This window comes from Athene noctua, chromosome 2, assembly GCF_965140245.1.
Source record: "Athene noctua chromosome 2, bAthNoc1.hap1.1, whole genome shotgun sequence".
NCBI classification, from domain to species: Eukaryota; Metazoa; Chordata; class Aves; order Strigiformes; family Strigidae; genus Athene; species Athene noctua.
The window spans coordinates 90,938,068-90,955,966 of NC_134038.1; the positions used below are offsets into that span (position 1 = coordinate 90,938,068).

A 17,899-nucleotide genomic window follows, 5' to 3' on the forward strand; every position below is an offset into this window, starting at 1 on the left:
GTTACTTACAAGAACCAGTGGGAACAGAGTTTGGCTAAGAGGGAATGAAAACTAGCGCTGACCTTGTAATCTGACAGGAGAAACAAATTTGCAGCCCTTAACAAGAAAGCATCTTCCCACTGGTTTCACCAAACTGCCCAGCAGCAAACATTCAGGTCAGCCATCACCAGATCTCCCTTTTATTTCTTTTTTTCTTTGGCAGCTATAAAATTTCTACCAATCCATCAGTGCGCCACTCACAGATATATTTATACACATAACAGGATAGGCTGTAGTTCACTAAGCAGGTCCTTCAGCATCTACCTCCTGTCATATTTTCAGGACTTTTCAGGCCTTCCTGCACCTTAACAATTATTCTCATGTAATCCTTTAAACCCCCGAGGATTTCTAGCTATTTGGCTCAACCACTAAGTCTGAGTGAAAGGTGGGGGAAAGAATAAGTAAGTTAAAACGGATGCATTTCCACAGACTCCTGAACTCATGCTTGCGCATGAATGAGCAACCAAGTAACTGTACTGAAACACCCATACTTGTGCACAATGAAAAGGAATGCTATCGTTTTCAGTCGAATTAACTGTTTGACTGGTTACAGGAGCAGCTTGTTGAACATGAAACAAACCTTCTCACTGATGAAAACCTCACCCAAGACTCTCGTTTAGACTCACACCTGGCTCTGTTTAGACCCAGGACCACCAATGCCACAGAGAACAATCTGTTAATGCACTGAATTAAGGGCAAATTGTTATTAAACTTGTTCTGAACTATTCAACATAAAGGGATTCTTTTCATTTCCCCAATTATTTCTTATAGCTATGCAAAAAAATTCAGCTGTGTTTACTTTCACGGTGAGTCGTTTAGCTTTGCTTGATTTTGGTCGCTCCAACACATGATAAATATGAAGGGGGTAATATTTTTACAACTTTTTACACTGCCTTTCTTGTTGTATTTGAAGAAGTATCAGCCTGAATTTGCATCCAGAGAAAACCAAAAATATCTGCACTGTGACCTTTGATCTTCTCTTAGTGCAAAATAGCACCTGAGGACCACAGCTGTCAGAGGACTTCTTCCTTTCCATACAATTATTTCTTGCTCTTCCCTCCAGATCATAGCAACTAGGTTGCAACACGCTAATCGATGGGTGACCTCAGTAAAACAGAAATAACGTCATTCAGGAAGAGAAGGCAGGCATAGATGTGGGGTTTGCAATGCAGGACAGCCCTCCGGACCACACTGTCCCATAGCCTGCTTCTGGCAGTTACTGTTATTTGAATAAGGAAAACAAAATACACATCACCTCTTCAGATGGACATTGGCAGAACTGGCCCTGCTGCTGACTTTGCAACAGCAGCAGATTTTGGCTCACAAGATGCTTCAACAAACACACAGTGACAGTCCTGACTCAGAAGGGAGCAGGGGCTGCAGTTACAAAGGCAGAAGCTTGTGAAACACATGCAACGGTTGTGGGGGAAACAGCACGTGCCAGCTGCCTGAATGGCACTTTTGGGATGTTTTCCCTGAACATGGCACAGAAGCCACCACTGGGAGAGACCCTGCCAGCATGAAGCCAACATTGGCACCTGCTCTGCACCGGCACCATATTACATACACATAGGGTTAAGCGATACTCTGTGTGCAGAGGGAGCCTACCACTGCCACAGAAGGGGCTATGCATTCACTGCCTGCCTGCTTGATGCACACCAAGGGAAAGTGCAAGAAAAGGTGTAGAGGTTTTATCTTCTTTATCCTCTCCTTCCTGTTACTATCCCCATATCCCTGTGGTACAGGCAGGCACAAAGGGAAGACTGTCAGAAGGGGTCATTAAAAGACTAGCGTTCAGCTGACAAGAGAAAAATGGAAGAGAGCTATCCACAATCCTAGAAAATTTTGAGAGAAAGCCCCAATGCCTGGAATTCAGAAGGCTTATGTTTAAAAAAAGAGTGGAAGCACTCCTGCAGATGTAAATCAGTACTTCTGCACAGGAGCTCTGCCCTCTACATTTTGAATGTCAGTGAACTGAACTGGTGAAGTTCTCTGATCTCATTTTGATGCCACCTAAAACCATCTCTCTCCACTTACAGTGCTAAAAGTAAACCAGTTTATATGGATGTGACTGGGATCAAGATAATTTTTCTGACCACATATCCTTGTCCAGGAGTCATATATACTCATGCACTATCAAGTCCCTCATCACTGTCCCAGTGACATCCTTACAGTAAAAGATTAGTGCTAGGAAAGAATGAGATGAGGTATTTGGAATGGAGAAATAAAACAAAAGTCACCTCCAGGCAAACAGCACCCTAAGGAAAAAGAAGAAATCCATCCCAAGATCTAGGCTGGTTTGAACACTAGGTAATGCTGAGAAGCATTTTTCCAGGAAGTCGAAGTTTTACATCATTAGTGCAATCTGTAGGAAGAAAAAAGGAAAAGAATGGAGCCAAATTAAAAGGTTAGGATAGGGCTTACCACCTGCATGACACACATTGTGCAGATATGCATGGATATATTTGCAAAAGCTGTAAATATAGTGACAGCCCCATTTGATTTGGTGCTGAACCAAGGCAACAGTGACTTCCAACTGTTGTGTCAAGTTATACTTTTTTGCCCCCCTTTTTTTTTTTCCCTGAAAGAACAACTACAAACTATTTCAAGTACAAGGTTGCATTGTGCATATATCTATACTGAATTATGACATTTCTTACCTTCCCAAATGTCTCAAATAATGATCAGAGGTGTATTTTGACAGATCAGTGGTAACACAACTGATAAGCAGAGAGGTTAGTATGATTCCTTCAGAATATGTCTAAAGACAAGTTAAAGAGTAGCCACAGCCACCTACCTAATCCCTTGGTCTCTGCTGACACTGTCTTGTTCAAAGGTTGGGCATGTACTTCATGGGTGCGATGTAACCTTATTCCCAACCATACTGAGAGCCCCACAACCCTCCTGCACTCTGCCACAGCTCAGCTTGTGGATAAAAGAAAGTCAAGCTGTCATATACAGTCAGAATTAAACTGCATAAGATCTATGTGATTCATTTTGCAGTACGTGGTTAGGAAGGAAAAAGCCACAGGAGCTCTCTCATACCAATTCTCTTTAATAACGATGAGAAGATTTAATACTGCAACAGACCTCCTGTTGGATAGGGGACTGAACTCTAGTTTGTGATCAGTGCACACCCAGATCAGTTGGAGGTACTGAGCTATCACAGGTGAACACCTTGCTCAAAGCTTACTCAGACCATTTTTTGTGGCACTTTGAGCACAAAGACCAAGAGGGAGCTGGGCTGCACATGAGAGCACAGCTGACAGCAAACATCAGCCAAAAACATTGTTTTGTTGTTATTTGCTCTCAGCAATGCCCAAGGGGGGCGGAGAGGACTGCTGACAGGAAAACAGGGTGGGGAAAAATCAGAAAAGACTGTCAGGGATATCTGTAGGTGTCCACAAAAGAGACAGCATATGTAAGTGTGGATAGGGGCACACATGTGGAAGGGAGGGCTGGGGACTATGACAGTGAAACTATACACACAAACAGACAACTGTGAGCAGTGATTCTGCCTGGCACAAACCTGACAGCAACTGGAAGTTCTTCAGGGCCAAGATCTAACAAGTAACACAAATAAAACCTAACTGTCTATTAAAAAGTCCACAAGCTCCAAAACTCAAGCGTCAGAAAGGTGCAGCAGGAGCAAAGGAAGTAAAAAGAGACGGGCCTTGAAAAGAAGTCCTCTGCCTCCTCTACACCCTCTTCCCCTTGCTGTGGGTCTGCCCAACATCCACAGGGCTGCTGCTGGCCAGTGAGACAAGAGATTCACAAGCAGTTACAGAGATCCAGGGATGAACCTGCAAAGCTGCTGACCCCTGCAGCAGATGATCAAAGTGCAACCGGATGGCTGAGAGCACAGCACAAAGGTCCTCCTTGCAGATTTGGGCTGCCCTCTGTATGAGCCAAGAATTTTTTTAGGATTTGAGAAATGATTGTGTGACTCGAGCAATAAATGTCTGGAGAGAATAAAACAAGTATTTCAGCTGTTTGTCAGTCATGCTACCTGTTCTGCTGGTACCTTGCTGGAAGCCACAGCAGAGCCTCAAGCTCTTTCTTTGGGTGAGCAGGAGGCCAGTAATGCCAAGGTATCAGCTTCCTATTCCCCAAGAAGGGGGATGGAACATTGGTTGCTCTTTTGCAATTTGTAGCTTCCCAAGCACCACATAGGGAGGTACTGCAGGGGGTGAACAGATGAAGGTTGCTGCAGCTAGTATAGCACAGCTACAGACAGTGAGAAGAAGAAGAAAGCACAGGTTTGCTGCAGAGAAAGCTTTGCAGAAACCCTAACTATAAAGTGGTCCCCAACTGGCCAGGTCAGAAAATACAGCTGGTTTTGGAACCCAGTGCAGAGAAAGACACTGAACATCCACGAGGGGAGTTTGACAAGTCAGAGAACAGAGTAATGGCAAATTTTTGCCTACTGACATAATATTTTTTTCTATGTAAGGACAGCCCCAGTGGTACTAAGCAATGGAAGCGACTGCCTTAAAGGGGTGCTGCCTCCATGGGAGAAAACTATCTTCACACATACCTTCTAATGTATTAGGGCCCAAAATTATATTAGCCTGAAAGCCCTGAAAATATACTTTAATGATGCCCATGGTATCTAATACAATTCACAGATGATTAAACATCATATCACATTTTTAAAGACTGGCTTCAGGGCATGCTGATGTAGTTAGCTGATCACTGAAAGAAAGCCTCAAAAACTTTGCACAGACTTATGCATGTATTTAGGCATGCTCTACTTGCTGTACATCAAGGTTAATAACAGATATCCAGCAAGGCATTGACGATACTTCACCTTTCTCAGGAAGGTTTATTACGTAAACTCCCCAAACACATTATGAATTCTTTGACAGTATTACTGAGTATGTATGATTTATGATGAAGAAAGATCCATTAATTTCAGGTGCCCTTAGGCTGGAAAGGAGATGGGGTTGGGGGTGTGGGTACTGTTCTCAATAAAGGAACTAATTGCAAAAATCATCTGCCCACAGATATGGAAGAAACACTTGCTAGAGTTGCTTCAAACTGATAGTGAGGAGGAAGGAACATATTTTATATTTAGACGGATTTCTGCTACAAAATTCAGCATCCATGCATGTTTTCATCAAATTCATGTTTGGTCAAAACACAATGGGGCTGTTGAAATGCCCAGGATGTAATACCTGATTTCCCCTGAATATCCTTCACTAAATGATGCTATTTATTTTTAGGCTGTTCTGTAGCACTAATTACCATAGTAACTAAGAACAGCACAACAAATAATTAATTTATTCATCACAACACCCTTGTTAAGAGAAGTATTATCATCATTATATCTTTTCATCAGCTAAGAAAAGAAGTGCTGAGAGATGAAGCAGTTGGCCCAAGGTCATGCAAGCACTACCCAGATTGCCTCTCACCTCATGAGCCACCAGGCAGAGGCGATAGATTCCTGACAAATTCGTTTTTGTAACAGAGAATCAACAAAACTCAGAAAACCATCCATTTCTCCCCATCTCTTCCAGCTGGCAGCATCTCCATGGTATGCCTGAGATTTTTTGTGGCTTTCACTGAATTTACCAGCTTTTCCATAGACCGTGAAAATTACAAGAGCCTGTGATCTCCATGGACACTGTTCATCCCCCATGTAGATTACAACTGAGAGGCTATATGCATTTTGAGGGACAAAAAGCTAGCAATACAACAACAAAGTTCATCCATTCTTCTCTCCAGAATTAGCTATTTTCCAGGCACCTTCCTCTAAGCCAGGCAGCCTACACCCACCATCCTTTCTGTTCATTTGTTCACAATTGCACAAAAATACTGCAGAACAAAAGCATTTTAACTTGGCCAAATCCTTAGCCAGTGCAAGCTGGCACTGTTCCTTTAGCCAAGACGAGAATCAGGTGTACACACTCCAAGATGCATAAAGCCACAAGAAACAAAGCCAAGTGAAACTGTGATATATGACCCTACAACATCCTATGAACCAGCGCCAGGGTATCTGTGCTGATGGAGAGACAATGTGCTCTGGATGATCTCAACCGTGCAGATCAAACAGGACAGCAGTTGTCCTGCCTCTCTGGCAGCTGAGCGATCGGAGGTGGATCACGAAAAAAGAGCCTAGCCACAAGGTAACATCCCACAACATTTACCTTAGAAATTGTCACCAGCCAGCCCTAGCAAAAGGAGACAGAGGCAAAAAGGTCACCCATAGGAATGTGACTAGAAGTTTATGGGTTTGGAGCAAAAACAGGTGAGGCGAAAACACCAAGCTTTGGTGCTTATAGAAAACAGAGAGAGACTCACATGCTGCTTGTTGTTCCATCTCACGTCCCCAGCTGCGCTGCTCCCTCCTTTTATCTGCAAACTTTGACACGTCCACGTTCCCTGGCTCCAAAGACCTTATTTTGGTCAAATATGACCAGGATAAGCTGCACTTTGTTCCAACAGCAAACACTACTAATCACCTGCAACGTGCCAGGTCAGCAAATGACGGGTACAGTTTCTTACTGCTGAGTCAAAGCAGTACAACTACACTCATCAGACAGTTTCATGCAAGGTGCTCTACCACTATCTGAAATCAAAATATTCCACAGAAATGTGCCCATTTCAGACAGACTTCAGAGAGCATACAGCTTTCCTGCCCACAAAGCCCCTCAGCAGCCCTCCATGCAGGTGGTCCTGGAGCCCAGGCGGTGGGAGCCTGACCTGCTCCTCACCAGCCCAATTCTGACACATCTGGAGCTTTTTGACAAAGTCACTTGTCAAGCTGCCACAGAGCTGCAGTTCCCTAGATCTCCCAGGCTCCCTTCAGCCTGGCACAGCACAGGGGACCCCCAGGTGCAGCTCATCCCTACCAGGAGTGTGAAGGTACTCCTCACCACTTCTGCTCTCCGTAAGTCCTAGTGTTTCTCTTCCTCCACAAGGGGTGTGCTGACAAGATGAGAGACCTGACTGTGGTCCTAAGACATCCCAAACCTGAAAATTTCCCCACAGAGGATATTAAAAAGTTCCTCCCAATGTGCAAATAAACAAAATATCCAGCATTCTGAGCATCCCAAGGGATGGTGCTCATTTCTACAGCCTCCTCTGAGCTCAACACTTGCAGGACCATTAGCACTTCTTCAGTTTTGTTGGTTGCTCTTAATTATGCCTGACTCACTCCTAAACCCCAGGGTGAATAAAAGCCAGGTTTTTCTGCATAGAAGTGAGACCCATTTGCTATTCAAACTGAATCAAGAGGAATGGGGCTGAGAGGGGTGGTGTGAAAAGAAATCTACCCCTCACCTCCTGAATAAAAGCAGCACCAGTAGTTATTTATGACCAGGACATAGGGAGTAGGCGGTTAGCAAAGACAGATTTAGAAGTTGTTTCCTAACTTAAAGTGAGGTCACAAGTTAAGTCACTAAGGCCAAAATCCCACAACCTTACAGGAGAAGCTATGGAAGTTAAACTTGCTCTCTTTAACAGCTTCTAAATGCAATGCAACGTCTTCTAAGCAATTTTCATTTATGGCAACATGACAGACCTCTGTGATATTCAAAATGCTGAGAGCAAGGCATGAAGCACCTGATCACTTAAATGACAAACTCTGCTCTCCCATTAAAGCTTTATGCTTCATCTGCCATTGGTAGACTTTGCCTGATACCTGAAGAGAAACTTAAAGGATTCTTCCCTCCCTCCCCTGAGGATTTTGTATTAGACTAACAAAATATACCATCCAAAAAAAAAAAAAAATTATTTTAAATAAAGTTCAAATGCAGACGTTTTTCACTGATACAGGTCTGTTGGTGATTGGGTGAGATCAGCTTAAATTAGTGCACTGAGACACCAGTCTATAGTTACAGGAGAGAGTGCTACCGCTCTTCCAGGTCATTGAGTGGGTTTTGATAAAACTGGGTCAAAACCTACCTGCCTATGGGCCCAAACAGAGGAAGAGAGGAAGGAATCGATACTCACACATTCACATGCTGCCTATACAACGCCAAAACCAAAGTCCTTCAAATGAGTTTTAATAGCTGCAACCCTGCTCTGCGCTCCTGCTTCGTACCTACCTAAAGCTTAACAAGCTTTGCAACTCTCCCATCACAGCTTCCTGAGGACATGATTCTGCAACCCACATCACTGAACAGCTACCTTCACACAACTGCTCTCAAGGGCTGGGTGGTTTGGGGTTTGTTTTGTTTGGGTGTGGGCAGGGGTTGTTTATTTCTTTGCTTCAGAAAAAGAAAAAAAAAAAAAAAGACTGCAACAGACCTAGGGGGATCAAAGTAATACATCCTTTTATATTGAAATAGATGGGATTAAGAAATTGGAAAATACATCTTATTAGAAGCCACACAACAGTGAGTAAGGAAAGTCTCTTCTTTCATAGACCATAAAGAAGTAGAATAAGGTTTTAAGGACGTTAGGTGGGGTGGGAGGAGCTCTTTTCATCTTTTTACCTTTCTCCTGAAACCTGCTAAGTAGGCAGCCCAGGGGAGTAAAGCCCCGTTTATCAGGAGAAAAGCTGTAACAGATATCCTAACACAGAAGAACCCCTTCCAAGAGCTTATCTTCACAAGAGAGTGGAAGATAGCCAACTAATATGCTTCCTCAAGGTCAACTGCTCTGTCACTTCCTAATGCAGATGAATCGTGATCTTCATGCATTTTCGGTTTCTGATAAGTGCTACAGCTACTCCAGGTCATGGCACTGGTCATTCTGGTTTGCAGACTACAACCAGAAGGAACTGGAGCCCATCCAAGAGCTCCTTTCTTATTGGAAACTAATCATTCACCCTGTAACACTCTGTCAGCTAGTAATATTAATACCACCCTCACTTCCTGAATTTTGGGAGCCGTCCAACCCTCACTGCAAATATGGATCACAAGCAGAGTTAGACCAAGCCTTAACTGCATACATATTGATGGTTTCCTATTTTGTGATTTATCTCTGTCTTCGCCCCAGTAAAATCCTCCAAAAGAGATTTAGCAAGCCATACTGGATAAATAATTTCTTACAATACTTTTCCAAACCACATGGTACCACATGTACCCATGACTAAAAACACTCCACAAGCTCCAGTTCAGACAAGTTGTGAAGCTCATGGCCTGACATTAGCCACTGAAGTTAAAGGGATGACACATCCTCTTGAGGTCAGTTTGCATATTTACAAACTTAATGCACTGTTTATCAACACAACCACTACAGAAGCCCTTTTCAGCAGCCACAAGCAGATTGAGATAATCTCTAAATGCAGATGCTTTCAATTCCTCTGCACCACTCTAAAAATGTGTGACCTGGGGAAACACAACACAACCTTCCCGAAAAAGCTGCAACTAAGCCAACTGGTTGCACATCAACTAACCCAAACAGCTCCACATCATGACTCAAAGCCCCAGTACCACCAGGGAAAATTTCAGACTAGTAGTGAAACAACAGACACGAGAAAAGGCTCTCAGCTCTCTTCATGCCCATGGACACGGGCATGCCCGTGAGAGAAACAAGAAGACTCCCATGGATGGCCTTCTGGGGTGAAGCTTAGAACAGAGTGAAGGGATTTGCATCAAGTCTCTCCCTCATATGAACCAGTACAGTTTGCAAACAAAAGTAGTCTCACAGCTAAGCAGGTCAGTGTTCTTGAGAGTGATAACCGTAACTCAGGTTAGCAACTTGGGTTAGCACCACCACAACCCTCTCTGGTGGGCTGAGATAAATTACAAATCTGGGAGATTGAACTCAAAACTGCAGAGCTGCTGGCCCATCTGCTCCAGCAGCCACGGTGTGATGGGAACTGGCCATTGGCTGCTCAAATGCTCAGGCACAGGAAGATAAACTATTCTTGCCCGTATTATGTGAAATGTACTGTTGCTTTCCTTCACAGAGATGGCATTCAGTTCCAAGAGCCACTCACCTTCTGTAGCTGCAAGAAGTTTATCAGACCTGCCAAGCTTTGTCAGGTTGTATTTCATTCTTTACTGTGAGTTTCAAAGTTCGAGCCAGACATTACTCATCATATCTCTGCCAGTCAAAGTCTGGCTGGTTTTGAAACATCTCAGTGTGAAAATACCCTCCATTTGGCAGCACTTAACTAACAATATACAGCATTTTTGCTGTATGAAGGAGTCCAAATGCTCGGAAAGGGCTGTGTTACACTACATTAGAGCAAAACAATAAAAACAAAGCAAACTGCTTTACCTCTTAATTTTGGGTCCAGTTCTGCAGTCCTTGTAACAGCAAAACAAACTTAGAAAAGATAACTAACATAATATTGCTAATGCTCAAGATTTCATCACAATCCTGACAGTATACAGCCATGGCAAGTCCAAGGCTCTCAGGATTATGGACAATCACTTCAGTACTCAATAAAAAGAAAATTGCTAGCCTGATTTTTCTGAATAAAAGCCTTAAGACAAGAACTTCAGAAACCCCAAATCCCAATTAGGTAGAACCCTTAAACTTCACTCTCTGTCTTGCAAGCCAGTCTCATGATTTCTGCATGTGAGTTGGTGTTAACTAAAATGTAGTTTTGAGGTGAATTCTTTAGCAGTTTCAGATCAAATTTAGCAAATACTTTCTCCTTAGGCAAAAATGGTAATTTCCATTAAAATTAAATCTCATTTCAATTTAACTATTTTCTTTCAGAAGGAATTTATAAAAAGGTAATACAAAGGGCAAACAAAGCTTTTTGTACTCACTCTGGAACAATTTTTCTTCTGATGTGGTCAGTCACTGAGTGAGCCAGAAGTTATCCCTCACTCACATCACTCTACTGCTGAATATGGAATATTTAAGTCTAGCAATACACCATGATTTCTTTTTCTTTCTCAGTCTAGCAAAAGCAAATGTGATAAATACACTACAGCTACCATCAGCAGTTTCATAGCAACATGTTGTCAGACTGTTATTCAGTGGGTTTTGCTCGTTGGCTTAAAAAAAAGAATCACAATGTGGAGCATTTTCTACAGACAAGTCACATTTCATGATGTGATCAAAACCTGAAGAGGACTACATAATTGAGAGAATTGCTGGTTTTTACAGGTGTTTCTTACTAAGGATCTAAAGAATCTCACTATGAAAAGACAGGTTCTTCAAAACTTTCTAAAAAAGTCACACATCTCAATGGTCTCAAGAGTATATTCCAAAATCATTAATTGCTTTTAAAGACTTACATCAGATAAGCTTCACCACTTATTTCACCTTGAATACTGTCTTCAGTTTTGGGCCCCTCACTACAAGAAAGACATTGACGTGCTGGAGCACATCCAAAGGGCAGTGAAGCTGGTGAAGGGTCTAGAGCACAAGTCTTATGAGGAGTAGCTGAGGGAACTGGGGTTTAGCCTGGAGAAAATGAGGCTCTCTACAACTACCTGAAATGAGGTTGTAGCAAGGTAGTTGTTGGTCTCATCTCCCAAGTAACAAGTGTTAGGACAGGACAAAATGGCCTCAAGTGTGCCAGGGGAAGTTTAGATTGGATATCAGGAAAAAATTCTTCACCAAAAGGGTTGCAAAGTACTGGAACAGGCTGCCCAGCAAAGTGGTTAAGTCACCATCTTTAAAAGGTCTTTAAATAAGGACACAGTTTAGTGGTGGACTTGGTGGTGTTAGGTTTCTGGTTGGACTTGACTTTAAAGGTCTTTTCCATCCTAAATGATTCTAAGATTCTATTCCATGTAGCCTCACACAGAATAGCAGTCAGGAACCAAAGAGGTGCCTTAGGGTCTACTAAAAAAGAGAGATAAAGGCCAAAAGTCTGTGTTGCCACTCTAGAAAGTGTTGCATTGGGAGAGACGATCTAAGAAGACACGGTGTGCATACACACAGCTTTATGCATCTACGCAAGATTCAATAGACTCCACTCAGTTGAGATCTTTATTTTGTTATAATATTGTATCTGTATGCCTTACAGTGGTGCACTGAGCACTGGAAATACATCAATGCACACAGTCAGACCTATGCCAAGGAACCACACTGACTTATGCTCACTGAGGATTTGGCCCACAGACAGAAAATCAAAGTTAAAAAACAGATTCAAAAAATACCTCTTTACGACTGCCAGAACAAGTTCTTGACTAGGATGAATAAAATTTCAGCTCCAGACCTCGATTTGCATTGTGCCACAAACTACAACATTCCTTGCTTTCCCACTGAAAGGTTTTCAGAATTACTTAGTTTACTGACAACATTGTTACTTTTTAGAGTTGAGTCAGTGTTTTCCTAACTTTTGCTTATTAAGTTTCTTCACTGCCAGGTGTCTTTCACTTTAATGATTACTGCTTTTGGGTTTTTGCCAACCACAGAAATTATCAAAATATTTTACTAAATCAAGACATAAAGAAAAAAATACATCATATTTTGCCAAATAACAGCATGGATTGGAAAAATCATTTTCTATTCTTTAAACCACTCCTCATACTGTGCTCTGTATTTTTTAAGTAGTGAAGGCTTTGCCAGTTCCTTTCACACTGAGTTTGCAGAACACCTGCCAGAGTGAGGTCTTTGCCAATAAACAGGGTTCTTAAGTGCTGTGGCAATTAAAAAAATAATGTAATCATCAATACAAATAATTAATACTATTATTATTACTAACATCCATGCTTTTTGGTCTGAGCTCTGATCTTCTAGAGCAGCTGCCTCTAGAAAAGAGAGAGCAAAGAGAGCGAGTGCCAGCAGATGGCACTCCAGAACATAAAGCATTAAGCACCAGGGCTTGCAGGACCAAGAAAGCCAGTTCTGCTTGGCTGTCCCACTAGCCTGCTTCAGCTCCCCTTCAGCGGGTTTGGTTTGGTTTAGCATGACAGGTCTCCACTTTCCCACTCCCAAACAACAGGGACAAATGCTGCCACTCCCAGCTTTTAGCACCATAAGATTATCCTGGTGCTGGATGGGATGCATCAGCAAGGTGAGATACACCTTGCACAGTCATTTCTAAAAGAGAGCGGGGTACCAGCACACCCAAAGCACTGAGCTCATTACTTGCTCTCTGACTGGGGGAAGAGCTCCCACAGGGCAGGTAGAGCTGCTTTCCCACACTGTGCATGGAGAGGTGGCAGTGTCTTACTGCCTCCCACCACTCTCCCTACACTCCTCCAAATAAGCAGCAAGCTGGGATATAGCTGAAGTAATGCTGGCTTTTATTGCTTTAAGATAGAACCACTAACAAAAACTACACTCTAATGATTAGGAAAACAGTTTCCCTTCTGTTTATTTTTAGCTATGCCCTACACATACATAACAGTTCACCTGTATGGTTAGGAGGCATCACTACAGATGGTTCCTTTAGGCGTGCTGAAGACTCCCACGCTCCTCCAAGCCTTCTGCCTTGCCCCAACACTCGTGTTCCTCCTGTAGCTACGTCAGTCAAGCCAGCACTTCTTCCAGTCAAACACTGACTGTCAGGAAAGCTGCTGCCTAGTAGTCCTGTCAGCCAGAAGAAATAAATTCACCTTAAAGAGCTGTGGCTCATCTGATCTTTGAAACTGTCATCCAACTCTAAGAGCAACTGTTTGTTTTGCTCTTGCTGGAAACCCTCCCAATCCTTCAGTCTTCAAAATAAGGCTCTTTAAAACACTCTGCAACTTGGGGTGATAGGAGGAGGTACCCTTAAACCTAGGGAGACTATGCTATTCTCATAGAAAAACTGTGAAATTCAGTTGGTTTTGTCCAACTCTAGGCATCAAGTATGGAAGTCACTGTTTAGAAAGAATGAACTGGCTCAGATGACAAAGACGCAATTCCAACATTGTTCTCTCATGTGAAAGTTTAGAGTTTAAAACACCAAAGGTCATACAAGTGGGTGGAAAAAAAGCCTGCATTTTTATCAGAAGTCTTTATGAATTACCTAGAGGATATACAAATATGGAAAATAACCAGCCTTCTTGAAAAAAGCCTAAGTATTTACCACTTAAACTCTCTCTCCTGAAAGGCAAACCTGTACCATGGGATCCATCTGCTCATATAGAAACAGCAGAAAAGATCTGTCAGAAAGTAATTTCCTTTCCTCTCCTGTATTTGTCAGTGGATCACCGGCATTTCCCCCTGTAATTGGCCCCATATATAAATGGGCACAAAACTGAAAGAGTTTTTGGTCATATCTGCGGATATGGACAACAAACTAACCAAATAAAATCACGTAATGTGTCCTTCTTGCAGAAGGAAGTCACAATCAATGACACATAATATCCATTGTGTTTTAGGAAATTCATTTTTATCTAGAATTCCAAACTCACTTCCTCACAAGCATAAACACATACCTTTTTTCTTGATGGTTCACTGACATTACCCTCTGAAAGCTACATGACTCAGCTCAAGGTTTATGTACTATGCGTTGCACAGAAGTTTGCTCAACACCTGTTTTTAGAGCAAGTCTCTTCTAATACACAAAGATGGGCTGATGGCATGGAAAGAAGAATGGGGCAACTGTTCTTGCTTACTCTGCCTTTCTAGGTGCCATCCCAATGTGGATTTGGTTCATAAAATATTCACCTGTGGAAAAGCAAGTCATGAAGCATAACTGTAACCCACACCAATCTTAACACTGAGCAGCAATGAAGCGTGTAACTGTCTGGTGATTATCATGAGACATCAGAAATACTTCCAAGTTCGCAAGTTGTGCAGTTGTTGCTGTAAGAACTTACTCGGAGCTTTTGTTCCCATGGATCTCCCTGAACAGATGCATGGATGCCCTCCTTGATATTCCATCCACCTGATCAGGAAGCAGAACTAAGGGGTGCCCAGGCATCTGTATTCTCCTTGCTATTAGATCCAAAAAACTGACTTCTCTAATGAGCAACCTCTCTTGATAGAGGAGACTGCAATTAGTGTGGACTCTCAGGAGCTTTAATGTTCCCAAGCAGCAAAATGTAGACAAGTGCATTGTAAGCGGGTTCAGAAAGGCGCGCAAAATTCTCTGGCACTGACTAGTCTATAGATATGAAAAGGGCCAATCCCTTTGTAAGTTCTGAATTTAAATTTAGAAGAAAATATCGTATATTTAATGGAGAAGGGGGACCAAAGAGGTAAGGAACATTGGAAGGAAAGCTTCTTGCTTTTAAAGATTATCATTCTATCCACCTATATTCTTTTTTTAGCTTTATTTTCACAAATGAGCATTTTTTGCAAGTAGGCTTTCAGGCTCCTCAAAATAAGAGTGCAGGTGCAAACCACAGGTGCTTTAATGTGAGTAGTACAACCATAACAACACAGGCATAAGATCTTCTTTAAGAAAAAAAAATCATTAAATATTTTCATTCCCTTATGTCTAATTGCATAACCCCTCTAAAGAAAGCAGTAAAGGTCACTGAAATGCACAGGCCTTTGCTGATGGAAAAATGCTATTGTGTATTGTTCAAAATTACACAAAAGAATTGAGCACAAGTGCTAGAAAAATGAGACCTTTAAAGGATTGAACTGAAAAGTTCCAATGATATCCTGATGTGTACAGGTTGCAGCCACTTCTGTGTCTCTCTTTATTTGAAAAAAAAAAAAAAAAAAAACAACAACCAAACAAAACCCTATCAAAAAAAAATCCAACCAAAAAAACCTCAGTTTATAATCTTATTGAAGGACAAAGTTGTAGATTCTTATCACTTCATTAAATTGCCAGTGCATGATGTTTTTTTGTTCTTGTTTCATAACTACCCATTAACATAAAAGGTAAGTTTCTCCAATGAATCACATAGTGGAGTTTCAGCCAGCAGAGGAAGGAGTAGCACAGGAATGTTACCCTGTAACATTGCAAAAAATTAGTCAGGTTCCTCAAAATATGAAGCTCCTCCATGGGCTACAGCAGTAAAGTTCCTGTAGGCATGGAGTCATCTTTCCATTGCCCTTCACCAAACACCACCACTTATTTTTGGGTCATGCTGACTCCAAACAATTGGAGATAAGGAAAAAGGCAAACATGTCACAGAATTGCCACCTGTCTTTTTAAATAATTCCTCATTACCAAGGTGTGACCATAGGCAGCCCTCTAGCTCATGCCTTCTTGTGTCAGGGATGTGGCTGCATTGGAAAAGACCGGGACTGTAAATCAGGACTCCATAAGGGAAGTCAGTGTGAAGTTTTTTTCTCCAAACTATTTTTAGCATGGGCATAAATAATATCCTCTTAAAATGCACATTTCCTTACCAAAATCCTTTTCACCAGCTTACCTTGCCCTTTTGCAAGGAGGTTCAGGAATGCCAGTATGATAGTATGAATTCATTTATGAATGAAAATAATTATAAATTACATATTAGTTTAAAAAACAATAATGACAAGGACTTTGTAGATGGATAAACAATTTCTTTAAAGATGTGAAAAGCAGCCTGGGTCCAGTCCTGCCAGCATTTTTTTGCGCCAGTGATCCCCCTCCATATGAAGCAGTTCCACTGAGCTGGGCAAAGTGTCCTTCACAAAAATTGTTCTCAAGAGCAAATTGGGCCAAACTTGCCCAGAAACCCTTCCAGTGGAGAACATGTCATCCCACAAGCAGCCCTGCTTCCCCCAAATGTCCGTGTATGTGACATGCTCTGAGAGGAAAGCCTCACTCGTCCGAACCTTTACATAAAGAAGAGTGAGGCCAAATCTCAAAATACTCAGCAAATGCTTTCAAAAAAGGCAACTGCGGGATTTTTAAGACCACCTCAAAATCATTACATGTCCTAGATTTCCCTATCTGTTTTAAAATTCCCTTTCAACTGCTATTACTTGCGTTTTCTGTGGAAGTCACACAAAGAGCGAGAGTGGCAGTTTGCAAGAGGTGGCAAAAAAAAGACAGAAGACACCATGACATTGGGAGAATAAAAAGAACAAGTTTTTGTATACTTGAAAACTTTCAGGATGGCCACTTTTCTTCTGAAGGGAGGTTGCTAATTAGCCAACCATAACAGTAGCAACAGCATCCTTGTAAAAACAGCTCACTGTTTATTAAAAGCAAATTTGGGAGCAATACGACTTCACCGAATTCTCTCAGTCTTCCACACATGCTTAATCTTCATACACTGACACATTTTCTACTCCACAAACTACGTATCAGTCTCTTCAATCAACACAACTCCAGTATTTCTGTTGATTTCTATTTTAAGACAGGAATCTACTTCAGAAAGTAAAATCCAAAGTCTTAAGAGTACTTTATTTCCATTCCCAGTCTCACTCCACTCCATGCTTCAAAAATACTTATGCCAGACCAGCAAGAGAAGTTTCCACAGGCAAATCAAATCATCATCTCCTACTTGCTGTACTTAAAACTTACAGCAAATTCCAGTATCCTAGTATCACACTTACTGCTGCAGGGCAAGGCCATTAAAAATGGTATTTTTCACTTGCAAATTAAGCAAAGATGCTGATTGGAAATAAAATTAGAGAAAAGGGAGTTGTAATGAAAATTTAGGGTTTCAAATGAACACCTCATGAATGAAGTGAAACGAAGTTACGTTACCTGTACTAAGGTACTAAGTGTTGCCTTTCTACTAAATACTGCAAATTAGGCAAACCATTTTCAGAACTGAAATGCTGCTTATACCAGCTGAAGGTACTTGCAGACAGGATGACCCATGTTCCCATTCTCCAACACGGATTGTGTTTCCCAGCTAGATTACATCTCCCATAACCACAATAGCAACTCAACATGAAAAGAGGAGATGGAAGCCAGCCATAAAGTCAAGCCCCAGGGAAGGAAGGGGAAAACAAAGTATGCTAATTACAGTTCCATGGGAGATGGCGCTAGCATTCCTAAACCTAACCTTTCAATCCTGTTGGTTCAGTGAAAGGAGATTTGGGTTTTTTTTCCTCTCCATAAAACAAACCAATGAACTTCGACAAAATTAGGATGCAGAAAAAACTTCCAGAAGACAATGCAGAACAAATCTTCAAACCCGCTGCAAAACCAACTGAAGAGGCA

The 17,899-nt window shown here is 41.8% G+C and overlaps 1 protein-coding gene across 9 annotated transcripts in view; it reads right to left on the reverse strand.

Annotated features, from left to right (window-relative positions):
- RNF152 (ring finger protein 152) overlaps nt 1-17,899 on the reverse strand; it is a 54,721-nt gene that overhangs the window by 11,724 nt on the left and 25,098 nt on the right. For 3 of the 9 annotated variants that reach the window (XM_074899553.1, XM_074899556.1, XM_074899552.1), the window contains one exon: nt 2,280-2,404. The exons of 4 other annotated variants lie outside the window; for them this stretch is intronic. The gene's annotated coding sequence lies outside the window, so the exon portion shown is untranslated. Of the gene's footprint in view, nt 1-2,279; nt 2,405-13,260; nt 13,338-17,899 lie in introns of those variants that run through there. 2 more of the 9 variants (XM_074899555.1, XM_074899561.1) reach the window with 2 other exon arrangements.